The sequence below is a fragment of the Triticum aestivum genome, chromosome 2D (assembly GCF_018294505.1).
Source record: "Triticum aestivum cultivar Chinese Spring chromosome 2D, IWGSC CS RefSeq v2.1, whole genome shotgun sequence".
NCBI classification, from domain to species: domain Eukaryota; kingdom Viridiplantae; phylum Streptophyta; class Magnoliopsida; order Poales; family Poaceae; genus Triticum; species Triticum aestivum.
Window position 1 is genome coordinate 557,001,160 of NC_057799.1, and position 7,365 is coordinate 557,008,524.

Consider the following 7,365-nt stretch of genomic DNA (forward strand, 5'->3'; position numbering starts at 1 on the left):
GATCTATATCACGGTCAAGTATGGAGAATCTCAAGCCAACTCCTCGAGTCATCTTAAGACTCGGGGCCTAAACAGTTATGACTCGGCAATGTTGGCCAGATTCAGCAAATTCAAGAACCCTGGGTTATTGCACGGAAGAGAACCCAGTTCTGGAGATTGCTATCACATTGGTGAAAATTTAAAAGTCGTCAGAAAAATTTCCGCCTCAAAAAGTGTCGGGCAATCAGAAAAGTCCGGTTCAAAATCCGGCTCAAGGGAAACCTGACTCTCACAAAGTTTTGAGCTCTCAGTATCCGGCTCAACATCCGGTGCAAGAGGAGTCCATCTCTCGCAAAGTTCGAGTTCTCAGAAAAAAATTGAAGGTTTCCCAAGAGGACTAGCTGCCAAGATGTGCGGTTCAAACATGGGTATCCTGCCTTATTGGCTTATCATATTATGATCAACGTAATAAAGCCGACATCTCCGAAACTCGGGGCCTCTGTCATTTCATCTCATATTTTCTGGGAATGAGTCTTTATTGGTTGATCATATGGTCGCTTGGGGGCTTCCAACTCACTAAGTTTAGCTTTCATACCCTCTTGACAGGCTTTATATGCCATATATGGGTTAAACCTGCTTGTTTGCAACTTGCTACTCCACCAGGTGACCTGTCGTACTCTTGACAGTCAATCTATTATGACCCTGAACTTGTCAAGGTTAAAACGGCGGTTTATGTCATGTGAGAGCCGACTTACAGAGAGCTAGGATAAACTCACATGTCTACTTGTTGCTACTCCGATATGTGGCCCGTCGTACTCTTAACAGTCAATCTTCCTGATGACCCTAAACTAGTTAAGGTTAAAACGACGGATTTATGTCACGAGAGAGACAGCTTACGAGATGAAAGGCTGTCATGCCAAGCTTCTTTGAAGCAAAAATTGAGTTTTTCAAAACAGAGCTGGTCTCTTTTGGTCATGTCTTCAAAGCCGACATTTTTATACTCTGTCATCATACACATACATCATCATACATTACATCATACATGGCATCATCATACCATGCATCATATATGCATGGATATACTGGTTTATGTTGCAGGAAGCGGTTTTTAAACCGGGTTATATTATTCAAATCTTAAATAGCCAACATGGCTGGATTTTCGTTATGGTTATCATAGCCAATATTGGATGATTGAGGTTTTCAAAGACGCTTCAGAAAAATGGCTATTATTCTTCATCCAAAAATACCAGCTCACGGTAGGGAGCTTGGTTCAACATTGATATGCAAAGCATTCAGCAATATTGTCCAGACAGTAGATATGATTTATTGTACAATGGAAGGAATAATCCCAAGTTGCTGCAGGCACACAACCCGGCACTTGGGGTTACATTATTCAAATCATGATTATATCAAGTATGCAAGTCCCATGTCACTGCAAGCATGCACCACGGCACTTGGGGGCTAATGCGAGATCATTTTTAACTCGCCTCATTAAAGACCCAACCCATCACATAGTGATGAGCCGGCCCTTGGGGGCTACCAATTGCTCCTGTCAAAAGTTCAAAGTACACAAGCCTTTATCCACTATATCAAAGGTGACCCGAAGCCTGGGGGCTACATCATATGATGTTATTTTCAAAGAATTACAAGTAAGTCCCAGCCCAGCATTATCTTACTGAGTCGGCCCTTGGGGACTACAGCATTCAGTTCTTTACCACAGTCATGAGGTCCCAATTGGAAGACCCAGCCCATCACATGTTGATGACCCGGCCCTTGGGGGCTACACATTGCTCCTCAAGTTTATATAATCAAAGCTGCAAAAGTCCCTGCTCATTATTGCATAATGACCCGGCCCTTATGGGCTACACTGGTTGAAGTTTTATGAGCATATGGCAATTACAAGTCCCAGGTTGCTGCAGGCAAGATAACCCAGTACTTGGGGGCTACATATGTGGAACATTCAACTTATGACTGGTGACTCAGACGAGCAACCCGGATTTCTCCAGAGTTGCAACATTTATATTGAAGCAAGTCTTAAGCTATCACTGTGATCCCCTCTTAAGACTTGGGGGCTACAGGTAATATGGATATAAGGAAGTTATACCTTCAAATTCTCAGTTATGAGCAAACCAGGTCTCATGTTTTTGGTGAAGAAATTGGCAAAAGTTTATCTTCTCCAAGCTATTCACACAAGTAAACTCAACATCAAAATCCGAAGCATCGAAAGATTGGTACAATATCAGATGAATTTTCTTCTTATCAAGCCAAGGCATTTTGAAGACAACTCAAGATACCATATGGGTTATTTTTCTGCATAGAATTATTATTGGCATATTGATATGATAGAGACCCAGATTTTCAGGAGCCGGTTCACTATCTATTCTTATTTCAAGAAGCTTAGCATGAGTGCATGACAAGCCTGTATTCAAGCTAATCTGGGGGCTAATGTCGGGGAAATTACCTGCGGTTTAACCTTGACTTGTGACGTTAAGTCATCTCTGGACTTAAGCAGCCCTGTTAAGTCATCTCTAGACTTGACCTGGCAGATCCTGACCCGGCAGATCCTAACCCGGCAGACAGTTGTAACCCGGCAGAAAGATCCTAACCCGGCAGACAGTTGTAACCCGACAGAGAGATCTTAACCTGGCCAATACTTAACCACAAAAATGAGCCGCCTGGAGATAATAAGCCCAGGCATTAAGAAGCCCACAAATAGAAGCCCAGGGTTAAAAACCCGCAAGAAGAAGCCAGAAATAGGCTAAGTCCTAATCCTACTAGGACTCTACATGTAACCCTGATACGTCTCCAACATATCTATAATTTATGAAGTATTCATGTTGTTATTTTATCATTCTTGGATGTTTTACAATCATTTTATAGCAACTTTATATCATTTTTTGGGACTAACCTATTGACCCAATGCCAAGTGCCAGTTGCTGAATCGCAGGAAATCAATATCAAACGGAGTCCAAACATCGCCAAACTTTTTGGAGAATTTTTATGGACCAGAAGACACCCAATGGGCCAGAGTTGCACCTGGGGGGTGCCCCGAGGGGGGCAAAACCCACCAGGGCATGCATGGGCCCCCAGGCGCGCCCTGGTGCGTTGTGCTCACCTCGGTGGCCTCCCGTACCCCTTCTTTGCACTATAAATTCCCAAATATTCCGAAACCCCTCGGGGTTAACCTAGATCAGAAGTTCCGTCGCTGCAAGGCTCTGTAGCCACCGAAAATGAATCTAGACCCATTCCGGCACCCTGCCGGAGGGGGGAATCATCACCAGTGGCCATCTTCATCATCCCGGCGGCCACCACGATGAGGAGGGAGTAGTCCACCCTCGGGGCTGAGGGTTTGTACCAGTAGCTATGTGTTTAATCTCTCTCTCTCTCGTGATCTATATCATGGGCTTTGTTAATATAGATGGATCATATGATGTTTCTCCCCTCTATACTCTTGTTGTGATGAATTGAATCTATACCCTTTGAAGTTTTGTCTTGTCGGATTGAATATTCAGATATGAGAACACATGATGTATGTCTTGCGGTATGAATACTTGAGGTGACAATGGGGTATCGTACTGATTCACTTGATATATGTTTTGGCACTCAACTCGTGGATTCCCGAGGTGACATTGGGGTAATCTATGCATAGGGGTTTATGCACGTTTTTATTATCTTTTCTCCGATAGAAACTTTGGGGTCTCTCTGTAGTTCTTTGTGCGGATTGAGTATTATGAATATGAATTTGATTTGGTGTTATTTTAGTACGAACTCTTGATTAGATCGATCGGAAAGAATAGCTTGCGTTATTTTAGTACGAACTCTAGGATAGATTGATCGGGAAGAATAGCTTTGAGGTGGTTTCGTACCCTACGAACAATTTCTATCTTTTGTTCTCCGCTAACAGGAACTCGGGAGTGATTCTTTATTGCACTTTGAGGGATAATCATATGATCCAACTATGTTAGCACTGTTGAGAAATTGCACTAGCGAAAGTACGGACCCTAGGCCTTGTTTTCAAGCATTGCAATACCATTTTTGTGCCCGTTTACTATTTGCTACCTTGCTGTTTTTATTTATTCAGATTATAAAAATATATTTCTACCATCCATATTACACTTTTATCACCATCTCTTCGCCGAACTAGTGCACCTATACAATTTGCCATTGTATTGGGTGTGTTGGGGACACAAGAGATTTCTTGTATTTGGTTGCAGGGTCGTTTGAGAGAGACCATCTTCATCCTACACCTCTCACGGATTTGATAAACCTTAGGTCATCCACTTGAGGGAAAATTGCTACTGTCCTACAAAACTCTGCGCTTGGAAGCCCAACACGTGTCTACAAGAATAAAGTTGCGTAATAGACATCAAACCCGCCCCTTCAAATTATATAAGGAGGGGTGGGGCACCCCAAGGGGGTAAAGTTTTACCGGTTAAGATAGTCGGGGCTTAGACAGACAAGTCTTAGACAACATCAAAGTAGATGCTCTCGAAATAGAGGTAGCGAAACACCGCCCTTGTAACCGAGAACGTCATCATTATCAATATCAATCAAGCAGGATGTAGGCTTTTACCTCCATCGTGAGGGGCCGAACCTGGGTAAAATCTCGCGTCTCTTGTCTCGCTCAACCCTGTTCAAGCTACCACTTAGATGCACGACTAAGCCCTCACACTAGGACATCTGTCGTGACAAAACCACGACAGGGTGGCTACTGACCCTGAGAAGACCTCTGCCATGTTGAAATGGCCTACTCCTACTACTGTGACTGACCTGAGGGGATTTGGGGGGTTGGGAGGTGATACGTCTCCAACGTATCTATAATTTGTTATTGTTTCATGCTATTATATTATCTGTTTTGAATGTTTCATATGCATTAATATGCTATTTTATATTATTTTTGGGACTAACCTATTAACCTAGAGCCTAGTGCCAGATTCTATTTTTTCCTTGTTTTTGAGTTTGGGAGAAAAGGAATACCAAACGGAGTCCAAACGGAGTGAAACCTTGGCGATGATTTTTCTTGGACCAGAAGACAACCAGGAGACTTGGAGATGAAGTCGGAAGAGCCACGAGGCGGCCACAAGGACGGAGGGCGCGCCCCCCACCCTTGTGCCCCCCCCTCCCGTGAGCCTCCTGACCTAATTCTTTCGCCTATATATTCCCAAATATCCCCAAACCACCAGATGAATCCACGAAAACACTTTTCCACCACCGCAACCATCTATACCCGTGAGATCCCATCTAGGGACCATTTCCGGCAACCTGCCGGAGGGGGATTCGATCACGGAGGGCTTCTACATCAACTCTATTGCCCTTCCGATGAAGCGTGAGTAGTTTACCACAGACCTACGGGTCCATAGCTAGTAGCTAGGTGGCTTCTTCTCTCTCTTTGATTCTTAATACCATGTGTCTCCTTGATGTTCTTGGAGATCTATTCGATGTAATACTTTTTGCGGTGTGTTTGCCGAGATCCGATGAATTGTGGATTTATGATCAGCTTATCTACGAATATTATTTGAATCTTTGTAATTCTTTTATGCGTGATTTGATATCTTTGTAATTCTCTTCGAACTATCGGTTTGGTTTGGCCAACTAGATTGGTTTTTCTTGCAATGGGAGAAGTTCTTAGCTTTGGGTTCAATCTTGCGATGTCCTTTCCCAGTCACAGTAGGGGCAGCAAGGCACGTATTGTATTGTTGCCATCGAGGATAAAAAGATGGGGTTTTCATCATATTGCTTGAGTTAATTCCTCTACAGCATGTCATCTTACTTAATGTGTTACTCTGTTCTTCATGAACTTAATACTCCAGATGCACGCAGGAGTCGATCGATGTGTGGAGTAATAGTAGTAGATGCAGAATCGTTTCGGTCTACTTGACACGGACGTGATGCCTATGTTCATGATCATTGCCTTAGATATCGTCATAACTTTGCGCTTTTCTATCAATTGCTCGGCAGTAATTTGTTCACCCACCGTATTATTTGCTATCTTGAGAGAAGTCTCTAGTGAAACATATGGCTCCCGGGTCTATTTTCCATCATATAAGTTCCCCATCTACAATATTAGTTTCCGATCTACTATTTTTGCAATCTTTTACTTTCCGATCTATAAACCAAAAATACCAAAAATATTTACTTTACCATTTATCTATCTCTATCAGATCTCACTTTTGCAAGTAACCGTGAAGGGATTGACATCCCCTTTGTCACGTTGGGTGCAAGTGTTTGATTGTTTGTGCAGGTATTAGGTGATTTGTGCGTTGTTTCCTACTGGATTGATACCTTGGTTCGAGAACTGAGGGAAATTCTTATCTCTACTTTGCTGCATCACCCTTTCCTCTTCAAGGGAAAAACCAACGCAAGCTCAAGAAGTAGCAGCAGGCTATTACAGAAAGTTCGTTAAGAACTGGCATTCTAGCAAAGCCCTTGACTCTACTATTGCAAAAGAAAGCTTTCCAGTGGTCTGCAGAAGCCCAAGTTGTTTTGAAGGACCTAGATGAGAGGAAAATTAGCCTTTCGCCCTCCCATATATTTATCATTTACGTTTGCCAAACTGCACAGCATGCCATATACTATCACATCAGACAGAGACCTAGTGTTCACTAGCAAGTTTTGGAAAGAACTATGGACTTTGTGGGGATCCAAACTGCAGATGTCCACAGCTAGACACCCTCAAACGGATGGCCAATCAGTGAGGGTCAATCAGTGTCTTGAGATGTACCTTAGGTGTTCTGTAAATGCTACACCAACCAAGTGGGCCATTTGGTTACCTCTCGCTGAGTTCTGATATAATATCTCTCATCACTGATCGATTGGTTGTTCCCCCTTCAAGGCGTTGTATGGACATGAGCCACACATGAGAGAACTACCTAGGGCCATAACTACAGACAATGCTGATGTAGACGACTGGATACAAGAGCGACAATGCTACTCTGAACATTTGCAAGCCCAGCTGCACAAAGCTCAAGCTAAGATGAAATCAGATGCTGACAACGTCGTTCTCCACGCGATTTTCAGCTGGGAGAAGAAGTGTTCCTCAAGTTACAACCATATACTCAATCATCAGTGGTCAATCGGCCATTTCCTAAGTTGGCATTCAAGTATTTTGGTCCATTTAAAATTCTGGAAAAGATAGGACATGCAACATACAAACTGGATCCTCCGGATGGCAGTCCATGTGTCTCAACTGAAACAACATATTCCAGACCACACACCAGTCTTTACTACTCTGCCTGCACCTTTGATGATGGAAGTGGAAGATCTTCAACTGGAGAAGATTCTGGAGCGTCGGCTCGTGAAGAAAGGTAACCATGCTCTGCTTCAAGTATTGCTCAAATGGAACAAGCTTGCTCCTTCAGAAACGACATGGGAGGACTACGAGGCTGT